Below are 26,014 nucleotides of genomic sequence, written 5' to 3'. Positions count from 1 at the left end.
GTGGAAAGAATTGAGTGCAATGAAATTAGTTTAGACCACAGGGGTCCACTCCCCCCAAATGGCTTGCTGGTAGCTTGATCCATTTTTTAATTAAAGCTTGGGTTTGTTTAAAGCAACATGAGCATATGTTGGTAGTTTCTGTTTGTGTTTGCACTGTAGATAACTACCGCTGTCATAGGAGACCTTTTTATACCCCATCACTAAAAGATAAGATGATGGAGGAGGATGGGAGAGAAAAGTTGGTGTGCGACATCTTGATGAAAACTACTGCTCCAAGTTTGCAATTAACCCCCAGACAAAACATTGCAAAACTTGAAAGCCTGCAGTTTTTCTTGCTTCTCACAGAAGGTTAATATTTCATTGCTGCACTTAATACACATCTCAGCATGTCTTCAGCTATATCAAGAAACAAACTTGTGCATGACAGCAACACGATTAAATATTTAGGTCTGAATTGTAGACGCCTTAAAATTTATAATCTAACATGTAATGTCTCAAGGATTAAAAGAATAATTAACAAATATTACACCACTTTCCTGTAGTGAAATGAATCTATAACTTAGACACTGATAATGTAGGATCTACGTTATGATTTGTGCAGTTACTCAGCAAAAGGAGCTTCAGTTGACCAAAACCCCTCACAAGATGGTTCTTACATCATGGATGGCAGCACTGTTGAGTATGGTAAAAAAGATAAAAGTGTTGCATTTTATTTTTTTCTAAACTAGTTCCATTGACAACAACAAAAAAATCATGGAACTTGGCATCCTCTCAACTCCTACTGATATGAAAGAGCCAGAACAGGCATCAAAAGGGGAAGATGTGGCTCTGTGGCACACCCACCAATTCTACATGAACTCAGAGAAGTCCCTCTTGTAGAAGTGGAGATAGTTTTAAATATTATTTAGACATGGCATTGATTTAAAGTTTTGAGAATAAGCCTGAATACACTAATTTTTACTCTTAAAAATCATGCTTGAAAAAACATTTTTTAAGACTCTGCTTGCACACCAACACAGCAAAGAGGCAAATTATCAGGCTGCAATAATGAGGCACTCTCTTTTTAACAGGATGAATGCTTCTTCCCGTGTTGGCCATGGATGGTCTTTAGAAAATAAGGAGTTTGCCATCACCAGTATAACAAGAAGTCCAACACCAGACACTATGTTGCAGGTAGTACATTGTGCCTGAAAACGTGAAATGTCAAACAGGGAGGTGTTTCTGTCTTGCTGCTGGGCTTTCCTGCACAGACTTGTGTAAGTGTCAGAAGTGTGAGAATATTAACGAAAAATCTGTTGAACCTGTCTTTCACAATGATGATGTGCCCAACAAGAGTTACTTTGATGAGTGGGATGCCATGATTATTAGACTGGGAAATAAAAATGTGTTTTATTGAGGGAATAAGCCCTACGGTGCCAACAACAATATACATGACTCAAAACAAACACTGAATTTGAATAAGAAAATAAAATTTTAATTTGCATCAATAATTATGTCAATTCAGGCCAATCCAGCTAAGTTTTAAATATTTGCAAAATAAATATCATATACAAGGGGATTCCCGTAAAAAGTTTTATGTTATACCTTTTTCAGAGCTGGAGCTGAAGAATAAGTAATATTTTAGGTATTTACAAAGAAAAATGCATCAGATGTATTAAATTTATAATTTCACATAGTTAGGCTGGTGTATAAACAGTTTTTTTGGGGGCAAATGGTAACATAGTCCAGCCTACAGTGAAAAGGTGAGTATTGCCAAGAAAAACAAATTATGGGGATGGGGTAAATACCTTGACCTATATTTACCACGAAAAGGTAGACATGGTAATTTATTGCACATTATTTGTTAGACTGATGATTGTAGAAAACATTGATGAACAAAACATCCCAGTAGGGCAAGAATGTTTAGTTCTTTAGCACATTCTATTGGCCATAAATATTAAAAAAAAAATAATTCAAATTGGCTATTTGCAATATTATTTTTAAGTTCCTCAGTCCATTCAGACTTACCTTTAATATACTTTGAGGCACATTTTGATCATTTTCAGCCAATTTGGGCCTTTACAGGGCAAACATTAATGAAATTATGGACAAGAACTCTTTGGGTATGTCTACACTATGAAATTAGGTCTAATTTATAGAATTTTTTTAAAATCATTTTATAGTCTATTGTGTGTGTCCCCACACAAAATGCTCTAAGTGCATTAAGTCACCGGACTGTGTCCACAGTACCGAGGCTAGCGTACTCGGAATGTTGCACTGTGGGTAGCTATCCCACAGTCTCCACTGCCCATTCTGGGTTGAGATCCCAATGCCTGATGGGGCAAAAACAGTGTCATGGGTGGTTCTGGGTACATGTTGTCAGGCCCCCCTCTCCCTCCTTCTCTCCCTCCCTCAGTGAAAGCAATGACAGACAATCATTTTGAGCTTTTTTTCCTGGGTTACCTGAGCAGACGCCATACCACGGCAAGCACGGAGCCCGCTCAGCATCACCGTACCTCTCCTGGGTGCTGGCAGACCTGGGATTGCATTGCTACACAGCACCAGTTCACTGCCTTTTGGCAGCAGACAGTGCATTACAACTGGTAGCCATCATTGTCATATTCCTGGGTGCTCTTTCAGCTGACCTTGGTGAGATCGGTCAGGGGTGCCTGGGCAGACATGGGAGTGACTCAGCCAGGTTATTCCCATCTTCTGCCAAGCACCCCGGAGCGGATGATGGCTTGCAGTCGTACTGCACTGTCTGCTGCCAGTCTAAGATGTAAAAGATAGACGGATCAAAACAAGAAATTGACCCGATTTGCTTTGTGAAATTAACGGCCTGCTAAACCCAGGGTTTTGAGTTCACTTGAGGAGGTGATTCTGTGTGACAGTTGTTTGTGTTTCTCCTTGATGCAAAGCCACCCCTTTTGTTGATTTTAATTCCCTGTAAGCCATGTCATCAGTTGCCCCTCCCTCCATCAGAGCTACGGCAGACAATTGTTTTGCGCAAAACCAGGCAAGGAGGCACCGGCAGCGCGGTGACGAAAGGGACATGATCATAGACTTCTCACAAAGTAGGGGCCAGGCAATGTGCCCCAGCAATGTGTACATCATGCTGATGAGCTCTGCAAACATGCTGGCCAAACAGGAAATGAAATTCAAAAGGTCGCAGGCCTTTTCCTGTCTACCTGGCCAGTGCATCTGAATAGAGAGTGCTGTCCAGAGCGGTCACAATGGAGTACTCTGGGATAGCTCCCGGAGGCCAATACTGTTGAATTGTGTCCACACTATCCCAAATTCAACCCGGCAAGGCCGATTTCAGTGCTAATCCCCTTGCCAGAGGTGGAGTAAAGAAATCGATTTAAAGAGCCTTTTAAGTCAAAAAAAAAAAGGGGCTTCGTCGTGTGGACAGGTCCAGGCTTAAATCTAGGTAACGCTGCAAAATTAGACCTAAAGTCGTAGTGTAGACCAGGCCTTTGTCAATATGGTGCCAAAACTGATAACTTTGGCTGTGTCATGACAGAAAACTGCAGGGTTTCTTGTGGAGAACTTTTAAACACAAGGTCTCTCAGGTTACTGGCTATATAAATTTGCAGTGAAAAAAGTAGCACTCCTGTTGCTGGAACAAAACATAATTTTCAGCACAAGGGCCTTCCCATACATCCTATAATAAGACAAATCAGAATCAGACACACTAAAAACAAAAGAAGAACAATGAAAAACCCAGGCACAATGGACCAAAACAGAACAGGCAGAAGATGAAGAATGCTTTAAACAATCACAGCAGCCACAAAATCTCAATTTAATTTACTTCAGAAAATGAGAGTGAGACTGAAAATTGGGACCACCGCATTTTCTTGTCAAACAACCAATATTCCTTTCTTTGCCACCTATAGACAAGTGCTGTGAATTTCTCTCTCCTTCATCCTAGATTAAAATCTGCTGATATTTTTCACAAGGATGTACAGGAGATATTGACAATAAAGTAGCAAACAACATTCTTAATCCACCACTACAATACTGCATTCAAGAATGGCTTTGGCCCCATAAAAAGCTCCACAGCATATTTTAGATTGCATACTGGTGCCTAACTATTATTTCACAATGTACACTTAGTCCTCTGAGATTTCAGAGGGGCAATGGACCAGCAGAGATGTGTTGGCTATTTCCTTGTAAACTGACTCTACGTTGAGGATGTGGTCTGTGGCTTGTGAAAAAGTAATCTATGGTTTTACTGCTTAGCAAATGAAGGCTCTAAATACTCAGTGCTGGCTGTGGTTTGGCAGTAGTCTGGGACTGTGCCTAATGGCAGAGCATCCAGCCCAGTCTGCTGCATCATCTGGGCCTGGGAGCTGATAGAAAGATACCTGGATGCAACTGGGCTTGATTTGAGCAACTGGCTTTGAGGAGGAAAGCTTTGTTTCCTAGTATTGTATTGAATTTAATTGCTGAAGTCGCAGCAGCTTGAGCCTTTAGTTCCATGGGGAGTTGGCCCTGGCTCAGCCTTGTGGACTGTGAAAGGAACTAATTATAGTGTGCTGTTTCAATTTAAAAATAAATAAATAAATAAATACAAGGAAAAAGAAGAACAAAAAAGATTGAGCTCTACAGGCAGAGCAGAGTGGTAGGGTGTCAGCACTGCCAGGATCTATAATGGTTATGTCACATGCTCCATGGTTGAATCCCTTAACCATTATGTGCCTCAGTTTCCCTATCTATGGAATAATAATACTATATTCCCCTAACTGTTAAAAAATTTAATCAATACACATTTGTGAAGCATTTTGAGCTCCTACACTGGAAAAAAAACTAGATAAGTGTTAAGTTGTTAAAGATGAAGTTAATAACTATTTTTGTGTGTGCACCTACCACAGTTGTTGACAGAAGACACACAATTTAGGGTCCAACCATGCAACCCTTACTGTGAATAGGTTCTAAAGGATCAAGACCCAATTGTACTGTTCCGGGAGAGGGGCAGGTCTATATAAATTTCTCTAAAAACCTGTAGAATTTAATAGAGAGTAACATTCTTCGTGTGGGGTCTATGGGTTTTGGTTTGGGATATTTTTTTGGGGTGGTTTGTTTTGTTTTGTTTTTTTTACTGTTCTATAGAATTCTATAGCAAGCACGGTAGCCACAAAAAAAGGTGATTTTCAAATGTATATTTTGAACTTTACCATAGGTACCATCCCATTGAAAACATTAGATTAAGCAGCCCACACACATAGGCAAATCACATACGTGGACCTACAAGTATTGTAGAAACGTGAAGAGGAATATTTTCAAAGCAGTGCATTTCAGTTTGCCATGAAACCTCTATTGAAGATAATGGGAATCACACAGCTAAATCCCCATGTACTGCTGTGCAAATGTAGCAGTAAGTAAAAAGCAATAAGATATTCACACAAACATTATGCCCAGTATCAAATTTTCAAACAGGTATAGAAATAAGCCTTATTGTTACAGTTTAACCACTGGACTACCTAACCCAATAAACTCCTTTTCTCTTTCCTTGACTATGTACTAGCGAGTAACCGTAACAATCCAGAGATCTAAAATGAATAAGACAAAAGCTGGAAAGTTTTGTAATTTAAAAGTCATTAAAGTATATATAGTGTAGTTATAAAACACCATGAGAGTTCATGGCACTTTACAAACAAATATAGAATCAACAAGTGCTGTGATTTTTATTTTTATTTTTTATTTTTTTTTAGATGAGCATATGGGAATGAAAACATTTTGAGCATCTTTTGGAGAAAAAAATCAAAGTGCCATTAATAATAAGGTAGGGAGGTAGGTGTGTGAGTATAGTGTCTACATCGCAGTTAAAAACCCATAGCTGGCCTTTGCAGGACTCAGGTTAAGGGGCTGTTTAGTTATGATGTAGACATGCGGGCTCGGGCTTGAGCCTGGGCTCTAGGATCCCAGAGGATCCCAGAGCTCAGGCTGCATCCCAAGCCCTAATGTCTATACTGCAATTAAACAGCCCCTTAGTTCAAGCCCCATAAGCCCAATTCAGCTGGCAAAGGCCAGCCACAGGTGTCCAATTGAAGTGTAGACATACACTAAAAGGGCAGGGGCCTCAGTGGGGAAGGACAGAGGTGGGGAGTCGTGGTGGCAGTGAGAGCTTTACCTGGGCACCAGCTTCAGCTCCATAAGTTTTCCTTGCTGTTCAGCAGCTCCTCACCAAGCAAGGTCCCTAGATGCCTGCAATGCTGGATGAACTGCATAGCAGCTTGCCTGCTGGGAGAAAGCTCAAACAAGTGACAGCTGGTTCTTCTGTCAAAGAGCCAGATCAATAGTTCTGTAGCCTGGCTTTTATCTACTGCAACCTAAATGACCACTCCAGTACTGCCAATCTCAAGAGATCAAAAGTCGACTGTCAGACGCCATCAAGAGAAAGAAAATTATGAGTTGGAGCCCCAAAAATCATGGTATTTGGCCACAAAAAATGTATATTGTTATTTTTTAGTCTGTCTTTTGATATTTGAAGACTCCCTACCTATCCCCAATTTGTGTGCATGTGACAGATAATGCAACCACATGCAAAGTCTTTGGGGACTATTATATTAACTTTATGAAGGTTATATGTATGTCTAGGGATTGTATTCTACTCCATTGGGGAGGACTACTGCAGCTCCCTCAGAAACTAAAATCAGTGGGGGTTGATTATTATGGTCCCTGGACTGTCAACAGCTCTAGACAAGTACCATCCTCTGAAGTGGTGTGCATATACTGGCTGAAGCTAGATTTTTAAGAGATGCAGGAGACAAAGAATGAAATTGGGACATAAAAGCCTGAGTTTGAACTGACAGAGAGGCATTATTTTTCATTTAACAAAGGAGCATGACCTCTTGTCCAAGAGAGCATGCAATCCTGCAGCAGGTTTGGAAGGATTGGAACCTACCAGGGTATCCATAGGACTGATGGGCAGAAAGGACAATTGGAAAAGCATTTAGATCCTTTAATTGTGTAACATGTTTTCTCTAAAAGCAGCAAAGAGTTCTGTGGCACCTTATAGACTAACAGACTAACAGATGTTTTCTCTGGTATGCTTTCGTTCTTAAATAAACGTACTCTGCTTTGGAAGGTCTGTGCGGTCACGTGTAACTGTTGGTATGCATTGGTTCATAGCCCTTGGGGAGAAAGCAAAGTGCAGGGGCTGGAAATCAGTCAGAGCTGTTGAGATAATTACAGTGCAACCTCAGGCAGCTGCATCCTAACCCTCTGGCCTGGAGACAGAAGGGCCCCTGCCCAGTAGGGATGATGAGAGGACATTCCTGGAGCAGAGCAGAAGTCCACTCTCCCAGACTTTATGGGGTAAGGTGATTTTGACCCCCACTGCAAGAGTTGTCACCCCTACATCTGACTGTCCCCTGACCATCAATTAATTTTGTCCCCTCAGCTCTCACTCCCCATCAGTTCAGTCCCCAAGCATCATCTCTGCTTCTCAGTTCACCCACCCTCTCCCAGGCCCGGGGAGCTGCAGCAGAGTCCCCTCTTCCCCTTCCAGGCTGGGGGGGTGGGTGGCTCTAAGGCTCTTTACCTCCTTCTAACTCTTCCCAGGCTGGGTGCTGCAGGAGGGAGGAGGAGCAGCAGAGCACCAGCCTGTACATATAGCTCACAGGAGTGGAATGAACAACTGGCCTCTTTAGCACCATCATTCCCCTTTTCCCCCAATAAAAATGGCTTTGGGTTGTTTAGGGGAAGCAGGACAGAACTCTACCTGCAGAAGCTCTGATTGGCTGCTCAGCCCTAGGATGTGGGTAACTGGGGCAAGCAGCCAATCAGAAGGCTCAAATTTGCTAGGCAGCTGAAGCTTCTCTCATCAACACCAGACAGGGCTCAAGTCCAAGCCAAAATACTGCCACTGTGAAAAAAAATCATGAGAGTTGGGAATTCTGTCACCCCAACTTCCCTGAGGAGACAGGAGGGAATTCTTCCTGCGTCCCAGCCTTGAAAGGGCCAGGCTGCAGCCTTTGCGGGACAGGGAGTTCAGTAGCTCCCTGTGGGGGACTCTTTGATCTCTGGGACTCCTTGCAGCTGTGGGTTTTGCAGCTGCTCAGAACCAGAATCTGTCTGTCTTTTTGGAGGATAGGAGCTTTGGCAGTGTGATATGGAACTACACAATTCCATCTCAGTAAATTGAGCCTGGCAGCTGAAGAGGCCTAGCAGAAAGCCAGCAAGCTGTGTGCCTGATGAGAGTACAGTGTCCATGTACACAGCCACAGCATCCAACACACAACTAAATAAAACTGCTATGCCAGCATGGTCAGTGAGTGTTACCATTACAGCTGAAAGTGACCAGAAGAGTGCATTTTGCTTCTTGGGCATTTTCTGGTGCACTGCAATGTACACGACGACTGCTTGTTTAAAACGGAAAGCTTTTTCTTTAAGAGGCTTTGACTTCCAACAAGCTCATGTACCACCAGTGGTACATACACCCCTGAGAAATCCTGCTCTAGTTCATCTACAAATTATTAGGTTTCACGCAATAATCACTGGGTGAAATTCTATGGCCTATGTTATGCCGGAGGTAAGATTAGATTATCAAAATGGTCCCTTCTGGCATTAACATTGTATGAGATCTATAAAATTCCTGGATAGTAAAGTCCTCTGTTTATTTACAGAGAAATTACTAAAGCGCAAGTGTAGTATACGCATCCCTATAGTACCAAACAATATACATCAAACCTACCCTATGATTGTGATCATTATATGAACACTTATTAAATTATTATCTTCTAATAATTGCAGTTCTTATTAATATATATTGTAGATGCATTATTGGGCAGGGGGAGGGAAGGGTATAAGAGAGCCCCAGAGAGATCAACAGTAGGGTAATATCAGAGAGGAGAACCTAACAGTAGAATTTCAATGCACAACAGTACAAAAACAGACTAAAAATATCAGGAAGTGATTTGTCTGATTTGTTCTTACTTTTAAGAAACAAACCTGGTGATTACATTACATTCACAAATGTTTATTGTTTGAGGTTTAACTTGCATATGTCTTTATTTCATTAAGTTGATTCAAAAGGATGCTTCCTTGGGATTTGGCACTCTACAGTGCTTTGCTTGAGATTTTTAACAGCAGAATACCAATAAATATACATTGTTTACACTAAGGCATAACAACACTTCCCAAAAATGCAGTCAACTGGTTTCTTATTTCATAATCTGTAATAAGTATGATGGTACTGCCTCACCATTGTAGATGGGGGAGCCTGGTTCAGAAAAAAGTAGATGGCTTTTTATTCAAGAAGCCACACACCTCTCTGCCTCTTCGTGAGACAATTATTTTGCAAGAAAAGATTGTGTCAATCAGGAATTAAGGTAAGGTGAATAATGGGCAGAGTTTCTCTGCTGAAAGCAGAGGAACAGATCACTCTCCTCTTTCTTATCCTGGCGTGGAGGAGCTCCTCTTCCTTCCTAGCTGGGGACGGGAGGACTCACCACACAGGAAATACTGAGGAGCTTGTAAAGGGATTTCTGGAATTACCAGGGTTTCCAAAAATGAGTGGAGCAGCCACAGCACCTGACAGGTAAAACAAGAGGCTCCTGTTCTTTCTTCCTGTAATGGAAGATTTTCTAGGGGCAGCCGCTGTTATCTTTCCAACCTTACCAAAGGGGAAAGGAAGAAACTCCGTGCCCCCCCCCCATGCTCTGTGTGGAATGACAGATGCATAACTCATAGATTTGAAGCTAAATCTTTCCCTTAAAATGTGGTACAATCTTGTAAAATACAGAAAATTATGGTAATCACCAAGGAAGAATTCCCCAGTCCATTCCCACAGTTTTACACCAATACAGATTTGCCATCCTGGTAAAAACTGGGAAAGAGGAGGAGCACCATATACATTTGGGATGAGAGCTTGCTTTTTTTATTAACATTTTTTAATTTATCAAAAACGGCTAGTAAAATGTTTCATTTACCAGTAACCCACTTTTCAGCAAATGGAAATTTTCTATCATGATTTTAATACAAAAATCAATGTAAAGAATTTTGATTGACTAATTGGTGTGCAAAAAAACTAAACTGTGTTCATTTCAAACCTGGTTCAAATGGAAACAACTTCACATTTATGAATTTTTGGAGGATTTTTTTTTAAATTTTCAACCAGCTCTTACATTCTCATTTAATTGGATGCAGACCTGGCTATGGGCAAGAACTCCTTTTAGATCTGTGGTGGGCAACCTGTGGCCCGTCAGGGTAATCTGATGGTGGGCCATGATACAGCAGCTCCCAGTGGCCGCGGTTCACCGTTCCCAGCCAATGGGATCTGTGGAAAGCAGTGGTCAGCACATCCCTGTGGCCCATGATGCTTCCCACGGCTCCCATTGGCCAGGAATGGCGAACCATGGGCACTGGGAGCTGCGGGCGGCCATGTGCAAATACCCCCACAACTCCTACCTACATTTGAGTTAAGCAGAAGACAGTGTCAAACTTAACTCTAATATCTCTTTACTTGTATAACCCATTGGTCAGTGTGTATGTTATGCTTTCTCCTCTGAGCCTGATCTACAGTGGATGTGAATCTGTTACTGCCCCCAGTTAAAGAACCTTGGCTCTTTAGCTGAAGCATGCATTTAACTCTGGCAGTGCCTGGTTCAATCCTTAATTTCTGCCAAGATGGTGGATATTACACATACTCAGTTTAAGCAAAGCCTTTACTTTCCGTTACTGGAATATTAACTTGGCCTTTTGTTTTTATACATGGATCTTCCTTAATATAAAGAGCCAAATCCACCCATGCTTTACACAGAGAGAAATTTCACAGAGGTATTAGGAACGAGGGGTGCTGTGGTGAAAATATGAAGGATGTGCTGCCTTTCATCTGAGGTACGGGGGGTCAGTCTGGGAGACATAATTTGGGGAATCTGGCCTGTACACATTGCAATAAAAATCTCAGTAAAACATGCAGATTATTATGTATCTTTATACATTAAGCTTTTAAGCATTCTCTTCTACTAACTCATTTGTTGCACTCATATTTATTATTTCAGAAGGGGTGACTTTGTTGTGTGTGTATATATGTATTTAAGATACCTAAGCAATTGATACATACCAACTTTAGTTAATTTAGGCTGTGTATTACCCCATGCCCTACTTCAGTTCTATTGCAGTAAAATTGGTTATCAAGGGTCATAAGGATAACTAACATCCATTTACACTCACTTCCCCCTAATTCAGAGATGGCATGGTCAATGGTTTATTAGAGGAAAAAAGTGCATGTTTCTTTCTAATTAGAGTGCTGTGCAAGTGAAAGGTGCAATGAAACTGCTTGAACTCCTGTCCCAAAGGAAATTGACATCTCTGAAGCCAAATCAAGACTGCATTAGTCAGATCACAGTCTAAGACATATTACCTTCCACCTACATTGATATGGATATCCTCAAGCTTTGCAGAGCATGCCACCACACATGTGGTACCTCTCCCAATCCCACCATGATTGCCTCAAGAATTTTTTTAAGAGGCTGTCTTAGAAATTTTCCACTCTAATTATTAATATAGGTGATATCTACAGGGTAGCATACTCTTTCCCTCAACTCCCAAAAGACAAGCATCTGCAGCACAGCAGCTGGCTGAAGAGAAATATTTGTGTTGAGTAGCACTTACTTGCACAAGACGTTCCATTTACTTATATTATTGTTCAAGATGAGTGATTACAGAAACAGGCCTGGAGTGAATAGAAGCTGTTTCACTTGCTGTTTGAGGAAGGAATTTCTAGATTAATGGATTTTAAGGTTAAAAGGGACTACAATGATAAGTTAATCCATCCTGCCTAGCACAAGACATAGAACTTCACCCAATAATTTCTGCATCCAGCCCGTAACTTCTGTCTGAGTTATATTGTACCTTGTAAAAAGACATCCAGTCTTGATTTTAAAAACGTCAAGTAATGGAGAATCTACCACGTCCTTAAGAAAGTTGTTCCTGGAATGGTTAATTACTTTCACTTAAAAATCACCACCTTATTTCTATTCTGAGAGTGTCTAGCTACTGCTTCCATCCATTGGATCTTGTTATGCCTTTTTTTTTTTCCCTGCCAGTTTCAAGAACTGTCTACTCTCAGAAATCCTTCCCCATGTACGTACTTACAGACCATGATCAAATCATTTCTTAAATTCCTTTTGGATAAACTAAATAGACTGAGTTTCCTTAGAATCGTGCTATAAGACAGTTTTTTTCAGACTTTGAATCATCATTGTAGCTCTTTTCTGTAACCTTTCCAATTTATCAACATCCTTTTTGAAGTATGGGTACCAGGACTGGACAACAATTAAATAGGACCAGCCTTAAACTTCCAGATAAGCCAGAAAAAAGAATTCTTTACTCTCCCCAACCTCCCATCAAACAAATTCCCATCTGCCTTTATCTCACTTCTATGCACAAGAGGATTTGGGGGGGAGAATAGCAGTAAGAGGATTTTTAAAGGATACACCCCAAACCAAGCTATGGGTTTGAGCTAAAGTCCATCTAAGTCATTGGAAGTCATTCCATTATCTTTAATGGGCTTTTAATCAGGCTCCAATTCATTTCACACAAAGGGTATGATCATGCTTAGTGTGAGTGGCGGGAAGGGTAGGAGAAGAAATTAGTGTCTCCTTAGCTTCCTGCTTCAGGCTCAGAACCCAGCTGTATATTCTTTCCAACCCTATTGATTAGTTTATATTTTGAATGGGTATTGTTGTAAGAAACTACTTTTTCTTTGTGAATGAAAGAAATGATTGTCTTCCCTGGAACCCAAAGTCTGGCTCCACTAGGGTCTGATCCAAAGTCCATTGTCCTTGTTTTTACAGTGAATGTGCAGCAAAAGCAGCCTCAGAAAACCAATGAAGCTTTTATGAATATGTTTGGGGAAATATGATGAATTTATGAAGTGTTGCCTTGATCCTCCCAGACCTGCTAGTCTGTTGTGACTTACTACATTCAGAACAGTGAAAAAAAAGGCACCTCTAGAGAGCTGAAATGCTGCTGCTAAAGTTTAACATGTTAATTAGAAACAAATATTGCAATACTCTTGTGCCATATTGACTAGGAGCCTGCAGAGAGGCTATCAGTGAAAAAGCAACTGCAATTCACCTTTTGTTCAAGTGGCCAACCTGCTGTTTTCAATGCACATGTTATTGGGAATTGAGCCAAGGAAGTTAGACTTTTGTATGTTCAAGTGGCACTTAGATTAAAGGAACTGATTGAATTCTGCCATCTGAATCGCTAATGTGTTAGCATGGGACTCACAAGTCACTAGGTTAAGAACTGTCAGTCTATTGTTAAGAAACTTTCAAGGTGCTGCACCAGCATTCCAAGGACTTTGAAACATGCTGGGCATGATTCCCCACTGATCTGTGGTACTTATTTACACCTAAGCAACATACATGTATAACATCACCATAGCATTTGACACCCATTTTGCAAAGGTGTAAAAAATTACTCAAGGTGCTCTGTGGTAAGGAATCAAGCTCTCAGTCTCCTGGCAGGTTTATTAGCATAACAGGAACAGGGACATAGTTACCAAAATTGTTCTATTATGGGCAGATGATGTGCTATTCCTCTGAGGGCAGTATTGCACTATTTCAGTAAGAGATTGAAATGGTACTGCAATTCTACTGCTGAGGAGCCCTCTTTTTGATGGATGCAGGGGAGATGTGAGGGAACACGCACAAGAGAATCCATGGGGAATTATGGATACCGGATGTGATGCTGGCAGAACAGGTGACAGCTCATGCTGAAGCCCCAGGCCAATTGACTTGTGCATTAGAATAGATCAAAGAGATAGTATAAGTGTGTATTTGGTGTTTAAATGTCATGAAAATGAATGGGATGTTGCATACATTTTTACTTATCTATATCCTGTTGCAATGTAATAGCAAACATTTACGTTGTGTATACCCCATGACTAAATAACCCATCAAACAAGAAACTAGTCTTGTAGAATGCAAATGAGGACCTTTAACAGAAAAGTGCTCCTTTCAAAGCAAGAGGTTATTGTGTGTGATGATCAGCAGTCAAAGACTCAAAGTGCATTCTTCACCCACCATAATCAAAGGAAAAGCTCACAGTAATCCTGTCAGGTTGTTTTCTGTGAGAAAAAGCTGTAAATATGGATTCAAGGAAAGATCTTTCATCTGTGGACTGTTTGGACTTTTACAGGGAACTGTACCAGATGCAAAGCAGATATCTCCAGAGACAATGTGGGTACCCTGAAAAGACTTTTGGGAAACTGACAATTTATTACATCATTGCCACCATGCGGAATTACAAACTGTGACTCACTTGTACTTATATTTTACCTGCTTTAACCTTTCAATAACTCATTCTTTTTTCCTAGGTAATAAATTGTGTCAGTAAACTTTAATTAGTTTACTATAGAATTGGCTGTCAGTGTTGTCTGTGGTGTAAGATCTGGAATACCAGTTGATCTGGGGTAAGTGATTGGTCTCTTGGGACTGGGAACAACCTGATGTGGTGTGATTTTTGGTATAAGTGACATTTAATCACAAAGGCTAGTTTGTCTGGGTGGCAAGATACAGTGGAGAGTCTAAGGGGATTGTCTGTGACTCCATGGTAAGACTGGTATAGTGATCCAGGAGTTCACATTTGTTACTGGCTTGGTGAAATCTAAATATAGAACACATCACCAGTGGTGTCCGCTCTGTTTTCTGACAGTCTGCCTTGGTGTAGGCACTCACAGTTGTGAACTTCTCCAGACAGCATGACACTGGATATAGCCAAATGACTCATTCCTTTGAGACAGACTACTTTCATAGTAACCTTTTCCCTCATCATCCATGTGAAATTTACTTGCAGTAAATAAGTAAGCAAAACAAATTATTTTGAGTGTTAGTGTGCAAGTGTGCAAGTGTGTGTGTGTGTATGTATGCACGCATATTCCCAGAGAGAGAGAGAGAGAGCGCGCACACACACTATTTTGACTTCAGTAGGATTTGCTACGTTCTCAGCATTTTTGAAAATCAGGGCACATATTTAAGTGGATAAACATGGGTTTTAGAGCCTAAGTTTAGGCATCCATAATTTGAAAATCTTAGCCAATAAGGAGATACAGTAACTCAGCATCTCTCAGGTTTAGATGATAAAGTTTTTGTGACTTTCTGCCCACAGCCCCTATTTGATGTTATCATGTACTCAGCTACCCAGAATACTATCAATAATCTGTAATTAATAGGTGTGCATTGCTTTTAAACCACTGTACTACAGCACAAGTATACAAGGTTCCTATTTTAAGGTTGTGCTATGCCACAACAAGAAAGAATGCCAAAATCAAGAGGCAAATTTTCAAGTGCATAGAAGTTCCACTCAGCATATATCGAGTGCGGGGGGAGTGGCGGGGTGTCAAAGGTGGTGTCAAGCCACCTTTCTGTGCCCCTTGTCCCTTCTCTTATCCTGGAGGGCAACTGAGGTTCAGTCAGCCAATCATGCAAGTTAAAGAAACCTCAGAGTGTCTGGAAGCTCTGTTAACTTTTACTTGCACTCCACCTTGATTCTGGCCATGCCTGCTCCAGCCCCTGACATCTGTTCAGAAGGGAGCTGGGGTTGGAGGTGAGAAGAAGGGTAATAGCTACACTGCCTCTATGCTTGTTAGGGATTCCTCTTCAGAAGGGGAATTCTCAGCTGTCCTGGTAGTGCATCCCTAAGTACTCTGCAATCCAAAGAGGATTTAACATAGCACAGGAATATTTCAGGAAAACAATTTGGGATCTAACTAACATCCTGAACAGTTTTAACACAGTTAAGTGCACTTTTAATAAATGTAATTTTAATTCTGGATTGTGAAAGATGAACTGCAAAGAGAAAACAAAACCTGAACATAGTGCACAGGAATGTGTTGAACACTTTCCTTTAACTTTGCATTGGGGGGTGTGGTGGCGGCGAGAATACAGCACAGAAACAAGGTTTAAGTCACTATTTTAAAATTATTTTTCCTCTCCATGATGCTGTCTTATTACTAGTTTGTTTATATAGTATATTTCCAAATGCTTCATTCCATGAGATCACAAAATCAGTGTAAATCTTTGGTGAATTAAGAAGAACCATGAGGGTTTCACAGAAGGGAAATTCACATTTTGAGAAAAGCAAGTTTAAAACTAAATCTGGTTTGTGGGGGCACTGGGCTCAATCCTGCAAGTCAGTGAGTATTTTTATCTACCATTAACTTCAATGGGAGTGAGGGTGCTCTGCAACTCCAGGATCAAGCCAAATTAACGACTGAAATGAATGCTTAGCTCAGTTATCATTTTTGCTTTGCAGTTCAAGTTCACAGAGGTAAACACAAATTGGTTTATGCTTGATTCTAGCTGAAAATACAACAAATGATAGAACTGATATATTACAACACTTGCTGAACCCAACATGCAGGGAATACTCCACTCAGTGGGCACAAGAACTCATGTGGCCCCACGAATCCCCCTCCCCTGTAGCTTACTATCTGATTTAGGCCAGAGACTTAAACCCGGGTCTCCTACATTCCAAGTCAGTGCCCTAACCACTGAGCTATTGGTTACGCTGTAGTAGTGAAAAAAAATTGTGAAAAATTTTGAATGGGTCTTGTTTTCATGCTGGTGCAGAAGGAAGACAAATTTTAAAATCTTGAAATTTTTCACAACTGAATTCTTGTTTTTTGGCCAATCCTATATATTCTAACCATCACATAGGAGATCCATAATCTTTAATGAAATAGCCAATCTCTTCAATCCTTTTATAATAAAAGCATTTCAGCAGAACATGACTAAAACTTCAAAAGTTCAGACAAATCATAGGAATGAAATTGAAACTCAAAATGAAGTAGAAAATAAATTGATACATTATGAGTCCTGAAAACAAACCTCCAGGTGGCTTAGCATAAAATACTACATTGCTGTAAAATAAAGCATAAAGTTCAAAGGATCTTTCCTCCCTTGTACTGCACCATAAAACCCACAGGGAATCTTCAAAGAACTCTTTATAGTTTAGTTTAATTATTTTTTAAAATATGTGTGTGTAAAAAAACTAAAGAAAATCTAACTAATGACAGGACAGAAAAGATGATTTGCTACTGACTCTGGATTAGGTTCAGCTAAATACTGCAGCAGTAGGTGGAGGGTCAATAATTGCACATTTCTCCATGAAAATAAAATATAGGCCTGTGACAATGATTTTGTTTTGCCCACAGAATGACTACTCACATGTTCTCAGCTAGAAGGTATTTAGGGTATTTATTCAATAAAATATTAACAGCCACTATTTTGCTATCTTTCACAGCATCAGCTGAATGCATTTCCATGAAAAAGGCTTAGGAAGGGATCTCTTCAAAATCGTATTGTGCAGCTATTTCTAAGATAAGATTTTCAAATTTGGTTACCTGCAGTTGGATACCTAAATTCATGTTTAGTCAGCTGAAATATAAGTGACCTAATTCTGTGATCTACAAGTCCCGCTTATGTAAATAGATGTTTTTGATGCTTAACACCTTGGAAAATCAGGCCATTTATATTTAGGTGCATAAATATGGCCTTTACTCACCTATTTACATAGCTGGGTTTGACAATTTGGGGCTAAAAGTTTTCATCTCAGAAGATGAAGATACACAAAGGCTTTTCAGAAGTTTGATGTGACAAGTAGCTCTCCATTTTGGTTTGGAACTAGTCTTCTTGGAAGGCATTATCCATCTCAGAACAGCTGTACCATTTGGTTCAAGATAAAGCCTAGAAGGCTAAGATATTAGCTGGTCAGTTGAGCCAATTTATCTAAGACAAAGGCATCTTGTTCTTCAAAGCCAAACGCTGCCCAAAAAAACAAAGCCAGCTATACACTCTACTCCAAGGACAATGCATAGCAGGACAAAGGCGGGGACATGTGATGCGGCTGTCAGCCAGGAAGATTCCATATACTGTATCTCATATAAATAGTGCTTTTTTCTTAGTTTCCTAGTCAGCCAGCCAAGAAAGAACCAACTCATTTTATTGGAACATTGCATTTAATGTATCTCCTGAGGTAATTTCCCTTTGCCCCACTGCAGAGCAGAATCTGTGACTCAACTTCTGGGAAGGAAGAATCGTTCTGCACTTTTTGGCATTACACCATTGCTATAACCTATAGACAGTACTCATTCCAATCTTAGTTAATTGTTCATAAAGTCTGTGTGCACTGTTCCAATGGGGTCTATTTTCCTTTTAATGAATGTACATGATTTCCATTAGCAATAACTCCAGTTAATACTGTGGAAATTATGCACATTTACTGAGAAGAGAACTGACCTAGCTTGCTTTAGGTGATATCAGTAACTAACCACTAACCACATAATTTAGCAACATGAGCTACTGTGTGGTAGTTTAAAGAATTTTTTCAAAGCATTCCTTTATATTGATAAATAAATATTTCAAAGGCAGTGGGACTGTGGCTAAATAACATTTACTTTTACTTTTCAATTAACATTTGATTTGTTATAGGGATGATGCTGCTTTTTTGGTAACTCCTGCCTTGTTCCCCCCGTGCCCTCAGCATTTGAGAGGAAAAGGAATTATGTATTTCAATCACAGCACAGCTTTCTTGCCTTTTTCCCTCATTTCCTAGTGAAGAATACTGAAATTAACTTTCTATTTTTTGCTATTGTTTTGCTGTTTTCATTTTTCATAATGGACTGCAAGTAAAAACTTATCAGAGAAGAATAAAGGGAGATTGAATAATTTCCATCTACAGTGGAAGAGAATATGCTTTTGATTCAAAGAACTGAAGGGGTTTTAGCAGAGATGAAAAGCCCATCAAACTGCTGGCAATTCCAAATGCTTTTAATTTGAAAGAGCATTATAACTAAAAATAAATTTTAAAGCACACAGAAAATAGTCAAAACAGTATTAATTTTCAGGACCTACAAGTAAAATATTGTATATTAGTAAAAAGATGCAGAAGACAGCCCTGATTTGTTCTGGTCTCATGAAAAATAGGAAGGACCAGTCAAACCTTGTGTGGCAAGGCACCTTCTCAGTCTCCCCAGCCTCTGCTGCTTTTAGCCCTGGTGAGACAGGCTTGGGTAACGCAGTTCCCCTTAGGACACAGGGGAAGTCTGCTCCCCATCTCTCCACCAGTCCTTTTTAAAGTATTTTTACTCCCTTGTGGGAGAGAGTACTGCCTCTCCTCCTGGTGAGGCTCGCTGTCTTGCTGCTCCAGCACTCCTGGCAGCAGTGCTCCTTCTCTCTCTGCTCTCTCCCATCCTTCCTCCCAGGGAGGGGTTTAAAAAGGTCTCAGGCAGCCCCAAGTTGGAATCAGCTGATCCTAATTACCCTCAGGTAGCATCCCCTCAGCTGATTCTAATTTGCTACCTTGGTAACCCTTTCTCAGCTGAACCTGATTGCCCTGTAGTTGCCTCTCAGTTGATAAGGAGGAGGGCTTTTTAACCCTCTGGGACTGGCTCCTACCACTCCCTTGCAACTGTCTGTCCTGAGTTTATCACATATCCCCCCCCCCCCCCGCTCAACACTACAGGGTTGGGCTACTTGGGTCGGCAAACAGTGTACCCTTGAAAGGCCATCCACGTTGCCATGCTTGAGTCCGGACCTATGTTGTACTCTGAAGTGGAAGGGTTGTAGCGACAGAAACCACCTTGTTACTCTCGCATTTTTCTCTGTTTTGGTGCATCCACTTCAGAGGAGCATGGTCCGTGACAAGGGTAAACCTCCGTCCGAGTAGGTAATAGCGAAGACTTTCTATGGCCCACTTTACGGCCAGCCATTCCTTCTCTACTACGGCATATTTACGTTCCCTGGGCAAGAGTTTCCTACTGAGGAACAGGACTGGGTGTTCTTCCGCTCCAACCATTTGTAAAAGGACCGCTCCCAACGCAACCTCAGAGGCATCCGTTTGCAAGATAAACTCTTTCTCCCAGTCTGGAGCTACCAGCACTGGGGTGGTGCAGAGCGCGGTCTGCAGATCTGCAAAAGCCTCCTCAGCCGTGCTGGCCCATCTTACCATGTCTGGGCCACGGGCTTTCGTTAGGTCGGTTAGCGGGCATGCCCTGGTGGCGAAGTGGGGGATGAACCGCTTGTAGTACCCAACCAGCCCCAGGAATGCTCTGACCTGTTTCTTCCGGATGGGTCGGGGCCAATTCTGTATTGCCTCTAACTTGTTGAGTTGGGGCTTCACCACGCCTCTCCCCACTATATACCCGAGGTATTTGGCTTCTGCTAGCCCAATTGCGCATTTGGAGGGATTTGCAGTCAGCCCCACCTTCCTCAAGGTGTCCAGGACTGCTTCCACCTTCCCCAAGTGCGTCTCCCAATCTGGACTATGTATAATGACGTCATCAAGATAGGTGGCTGCATACCTGCCATGTGGACGCAACAGTTTGTCCATGAACCGTTGGAAGGTTGCAGGAGCCCCATGTAAACCAAAAGGGGGGACAGTGTCTTGATACAGTCCCTCTGGTGTTGAAAAGGCCGTCTTCTCTTTGTCGGCCTTGGCCAAGGGAATTTGCCAATAACCCTTAGTCAGGTCAAGGGTGGACAAAAATCGTGCTTTCCCCAGTCGGTAAATTAACTCATCTATCCGGGGTATAGGGTACGCATCAAATTGGGACACCATTCAGTTTCCGGAAGTCATTGCAAAACCTCATACTGCCATCCGGTTTAGGTACTAGGACCACTGGGCTTGACCATTGGCTATGAGACTCTTCAATGACTCCTAACTTCAACATTTTCCTGACTTCTGTCTTGATCTCTTCTCTTTTCGCCTCCGGGATCTGGTATGGCTTGACATTCACCTTCACTCCCGGCTCAGTGAGGATGTGATGGTGAACCTCAGTAGTCCTGCCTGGCTTTTCTGAGAACATGTCCTGGTTGCGTTTGATCATGTTGATCACCTCAGTTCATTGGTCCGGGGTCAATTCTGGGGATATTCCCACTTGGCCAGGCGGGTTGTTCTCGGGAGGAGGTGACCCTAGAGTGACCACATGAGCTTCTCTGTCTTGCCAAGGTTTCAACAGGTTGATATGATAGATTTGTTCCAGCTTCTGGCGTCCGGGCTGTCGGACTTTGTAATCGACCTCTACAATGGCTTCTATTATCTCGTATGGCCCCTGCCATCTGGCCAGGAGCTTGCTCTCCGCTGTGGGTACGAGTACCATCACCCGATCTCCCACCTGGAATTTTCGGATCGTCGCTTGGCGATTGTAGTATGTTTGTTGGGCCCCTTGTGCCCTCTCCATGTGTTCCCGCACTATGGGAGTGACTTGGGCTATCCTGTCTTTCATCTGCAACACATGCTCGATGAGGTTTCTCCCTGGGTTCGGCTATTCTTCCCAACTTTCTTTGGCAATGTCCAGTATGCCGCGGGGGTGGCGACCATATAACAGTTCGAATGGGGAAAACCCAGTTGAAGTCTGAGGCACCTCCCTTATCGCAAACATTAGGTACGGTAGCAGGGTGTCCCAGTTCTTCCCATCCCGGCTCACCACCTTTCGTATCATGTTCTTCAATGTTCTATTAAAGCGCTCGACAAGGCCATCGGTCTGCGGATGATAGACTGATGTCCTTAGGGTCCATATTGTCGCAATCCGATTCATAGTTATGGCTATGTATGGCCACTTGTCGGTCCATGGCCATCTTGTCCTGTTAAAAGGACAAGGCAGCCTCCATTTTGGACCAGGTTCCTGTTGTATAAGAGAGGGCAGAGACTCAATCCTGCCCAGCAACACTAGCTGTGTATGCTCTCCTGTGTTTTTGTTTTTTTTCTCTCCTGCTGGGCCATCTAAAGGTCAGGCTAGTTCTGTGTGTGGAGGCCTGATTCTGCCCAGCAACCTGTTTTTTTTGGGTCGGTCGTCTGGAGGTCAGGTTAATTCTGCCCAGAGACTCATTTTCCTGCTCTTTTTTGGACCCAGTCATCTAAGGGTCAGGTTTGTTTACTCGTCAACTCCAGTGTGCCGTGTGCAAAGCCTTCCGACGTGGGGTGGCAACAGCTCGAAACCTGAAGGGAGGAGGGGACCAGGGAGCCAATCAGATGCTGACACGAGGGAGTGAGACCCTTCTATAAAACTAGGTTTCCCCCCAAAATTTGTGTGGAGCATCCGTTTCGTGTTAGCTGAAGGACCTGATCACTCGTTCGGCCAGGGTCTCCTCCGGTAAAGTGCACTCGTGTCGTATCGTTTGGATTCGTTGTCGTTTTGGACCCGATCCCTGTCTGCTCGTCATGCTTCTGGTGTCTGTTCTGCTGGTCAGCTGCGCCTGGAGTGCGGTATTTGCTTTTTGATATCTGACAGTTAGCTTATCTAGCCTTTTATTTGTTCCCCTCCCTAACTTGGTACCAAATATCTACTCAGGATATCAGGATTGTATTAGTGAGCTCAGAATTGCACAATTGCTTAGCTAGCTTGTATAATAGTTCTAGCTGTTATTAAATTGTTAATTGCCAACTGCTTTATGTGTTTGAATCACTGCTCTGTCTGTGTCCAGTGTGTGTGTGTGTTTAACTTGGGAGCTGCCTCTACTTAGAGGGTAGCTGACCAAGGGGGTCCAGTCCCCGCGGTCTGAGTGAGTGGAATCTGCCCAGCTGCAGCCGCACCACACTCTGGGTTTACCCTCTGTGTGAAAGCAAGGGTGGCCGAGGCAGTGGCCCGTGGGTCTCTTTTCTGTGTTTGCACCGGGCATCGCCCTGACGAACCCGATTCCTATCTGTGTGATTGGTGTGTCTGCCTATTTGGTGTGGTGTGGTGAGCAGTATAAAGTGTATTATTACTGTGTTTTGGGGTGTGTTTGTACTTTTGATACCATCCCAGCCAAAGTTGCCTACTCCCCCAGCCCAAGTTGTAATTATCCCCTAAATAAACGCAGCCACTTGGCTTTTTAGTGTTACCCTGGTCCTGCCTGTCTTTTCCTCACTCAATACCAAGCTTGAACGAACCCCCAGCTAATTCAGACACATATGTGGAGCATTGCACATAGATCCTTCATTAATTTAGACACAAATGGAGTTCCTTGATCCATCAGGATCTCTTTGGGTATTCCCACTCTAGCAAAAATTTGGATTAATTCTTTAGCTATGGTCTTGGACGTAGTGTTCCATAGGGGAATGGTCTCGGGGTATCAGGTGGCATAATCTAGCACCACCAGTATGTGCTGATGGCCTCAGGCTGATTTTTGTAGTGGCCCTACTAGGTCCATAGCTATTCACTCAAAGGGGACTTCAATAATCGGGAGAGGTACCAAAGGTGCTCTTAAGCGTGGTCGGGGCCCATGTAATTGGCATTCCGGACAGGAGGCACAATATCGTCGGACCGCCGCATATATTCCAGGCCAAAAAAAACCTCTGCAGAATCCGATCCAGGGTTTTATCCACCCCTAGATGTCCCCCGAACAGATGGCTGTGGGCTAGCTCCATCACGCCCCTCTGATGTTTCTGTGGTACTAGGAGCTGTTCCACGACTTGCTCTTGGATACGGACTACTCTGTATAGCAGATCCTTCTTGATCATATAATACAGCCCTGGGCCCTTGGCTCTTCCTTCCACAGGGACCCCATTCACCTCAACTACTTCTTTGCGAATATTATGGTATACTGGATCATTGGCCTGATCCTGTCCAAAATTCTCTAGTGAAGGTCCAATTTGCCCAAACTCAGGGGGTTCTATTTCCCCCTCCCCCTCAAGGGAGGTCCCTGGTTAACTGGGCCCGGCTGCTGGCTCACCAACCTCCTGTCTAGTCCCCTTGTCAGTCAGGCCAACTCTCTTCCCTATGAGTATAGGCTTCTGGTTCTGGGTCAAGATTCTCGTTCCCCTCCTCTTATCTGCCCTCCTTTCTCGCCAAGTCTTCCTGGTCTTCCCAGGGGACAAGAATAAATCCTGGGCAAATTCTTGGAAGGCCGGGGAGTTGCTAACTATCGAGGCCATCCCATTGCTCTCTGGGGTGTTATCTTCTTCTGACTCCCCTCCAGGAAATAGACTGCCAAACCCTGGGAAGTCTCGTCCTATGAGGACTGGGTAACGGAGTTTCGGGACCACCCCCACCTTAGTGGGGTTTCCCAGGTCCTCTATTTTTACTGGGATGGTCGGGTAGTAATTGACATCCCCATGGACACAGGATATTCCTGTGCGCTTGGCCCGGGATAGTTGATCATACCCGACCAGCTTTCCCGAGACCAGCGTGACTGCACTTCCTGAGTCTACTAACGCGGTGGTCTTTATACCATTCATTTTAACTGGCCTAATATATCTATGAGGGACTATCACTACCCCTACTAGATTTATCAGGTCACATGGCTCTTCTAGGTTTCCCAGGTCGCACTGCATGGGCTCCTCTAGGTTTGGGCACTGGGCAGATATATGCCCTCTCTCTCTCCACATGCATAACATCGGTACCCTGCTCGGGGCAGCCCCTTATTTTTCGGGCTGTGAGGCCTTACCCCCCGAGTCTCTCTCTCCCAGTCCCCAAGTCCCTCTGAGCACTCTGGCCACTCTTCCTCCCCGCCATAGGTCTTCCCGGAGCTACGGCAACTCGGGCCCTTGGTACATAGACTTGCCTCCTATTCTGGCGCCTCCCTTCCCCAGTGGTCCGAGAGAGTTCCTGCGCTGCTAGATGTCTCTCTATGAGGGCAACTAGCTCATCATAGGAGGAGGGATCATTTTGACTGACCCATCCTCGTATGTCCGGTGGTAGCCCTCATGTACCTGTCCACAACTATGGTTTCCACGACTTCCTCTGGCCAGTGGGTCTCGGGGCACAGCCACTTCCTGGCTAGATGCCTGGCTAGGTCAAACAGCTGGGACCTCGGGGCTTTGTTGACTTGGTATTTCCACTCATGGAACCGCTGTGCCCTGATAGCTGTCGTCACGCCAGACCTTGCCAGGATCGCCGTCGTTAGCTGGGAGTAATCTGAAGCTGCTTCTGTTGTCATATCAAAATATGCTTTCTGTGCCTCCCCACCCAGAAAAGGAGCCAGGATATTGGCCCACTGGTCTTGGGGCCAGGCCTCCCGCCGGGCCGTTCTCTCAAACGCAAGGAGATATGCCTCCACGTCATCATCCATCGTCATCTTCTGTAAGTAGCGGCTTGCATGCAGGGGCTGAGTCCCATGGGGGCCAAGCGTTAGGGTGGTCAGGGCCTTTAGCTGGTTCACCACCTCATGAAGGGTGGCTCGATCCTGAGCCGCCTGGCTCATCAGGAGTTGATTTGTCTCCTGCTGTATTCGCACTGCCTCCTGTTGGGCAGCTATCTGCACCCTGGTAGCTTCTTGTTGGCTGGCAGTGGCCTGCACCAATGCCTTTACTACATTTTTTTTCCTTTTCTTTCTCTCTTTTTTTTTTTGGGAGGGTGCTTTACCCTGCCCCGAGATGGTGTGCCACGAAGTCTCACTCAAATCCCACCCCTGACACCACGTGTGGCAAGGCACCTTCTCAGTCTCCCCAGCCTCTGCTGCTTTTAGCCCTGGTGAGACAGGCTTGGGTAACGCAGTCCCCCTTAGGACACAGGGGAAGTCTGCTCCCCGTCTCTCCACCAGTCCTTTTTAAAGTATTTTTACTCCCTTGTGGGAGAGAGTACTGCCTCTCCTCCTGGTGAGGCTCACTGTCTTGCTACTCCAACACTCCTGGCAGCAGGGCTCCTTCTCTCTCTGCTCTCTCCCCTCCTTCCTCCCAGGGAGGGGTTTAAAAAGGTCTCAGGCAGCCCCAAGTTGGAATCAGCTGATCCTAATTACCCTCAGGTAAGTCCCCCTCAGCTGATTCTAATTTGCTACCTTGGTAATCCTTTCTCAGCTAAATCTGATTGCCCTGTAGTTGCCTCTCAGTTGATAAGGAGGAGGGCCTTTTAACCCTCTGGGACTGGCTCCTACCACTCCCTTGCAGCTGTCTGTCCTGAGTTTATCACACCTTTAACGGTGATTTCTAATTGGTTACCCTGACAGTATGCCCTTCACAAACTGTATATGATGAAGAATGGTGGCAATCTTTGACAGGTGACTTGATATACCTTGGCATTCTCACCGGCATTGAAACTACAATGAGGAACTGCTCACATCCCATCTAGCTGAGATTGCTTTAGTACAACAATTTATGGATG

The 26,014-nt window shown here is 43.2% G+C and overlaps 1 protein-coding gene across 13 annotated transcripts in view; it reads right to left on the bottom strand.

The window, feature by feature from the left end:
- Positions 1-26,014, bottom strand: part of CDH18 (cadherin 18) — a 644,661-nt gene that overhangs the window by 555,058 nt on the left and 63,589 nt on the right. For 5 of the 13 annotated variants that reach the window (XM_045007543.1, XM_045007537.1, XM_045007540.1 and 2 more), the window contains exon 3: positions 6,113-6,222. The exons of 5 other annotated variants lie outside the window; for them this stretch is intronic. The gene's annotated coding sequence lies outside the window, so the exon portion shown is untranslated. The remainder of the gene's footprint in view (positions 1-6,112; positions 6,223-26,014) is intronic. 3 more of the 13 variants (XM_045007546.1, XM_045007538.1, XM_045007545.1) reach the window with 1 other exon arrangement.

Source organism: Mauremys mutica, chromosome 2 (assembly GCF_020497125.1).
Source record: "Mauremys mutica isolate MM-2020 ecotype Southern chromosome 2, ASM2049712v1, whole genome shotgun sequence".
Lineage (NCBI taxonomy): Eukaryota > Metazoa > Chordata > Testudines > Geoemydidae > Mauremys > Mauremys mutica.
Note: the sequence above shows the minus strand (reverse complement) of the source record. Positions and strands in the feature narration are given on the sequence as shown.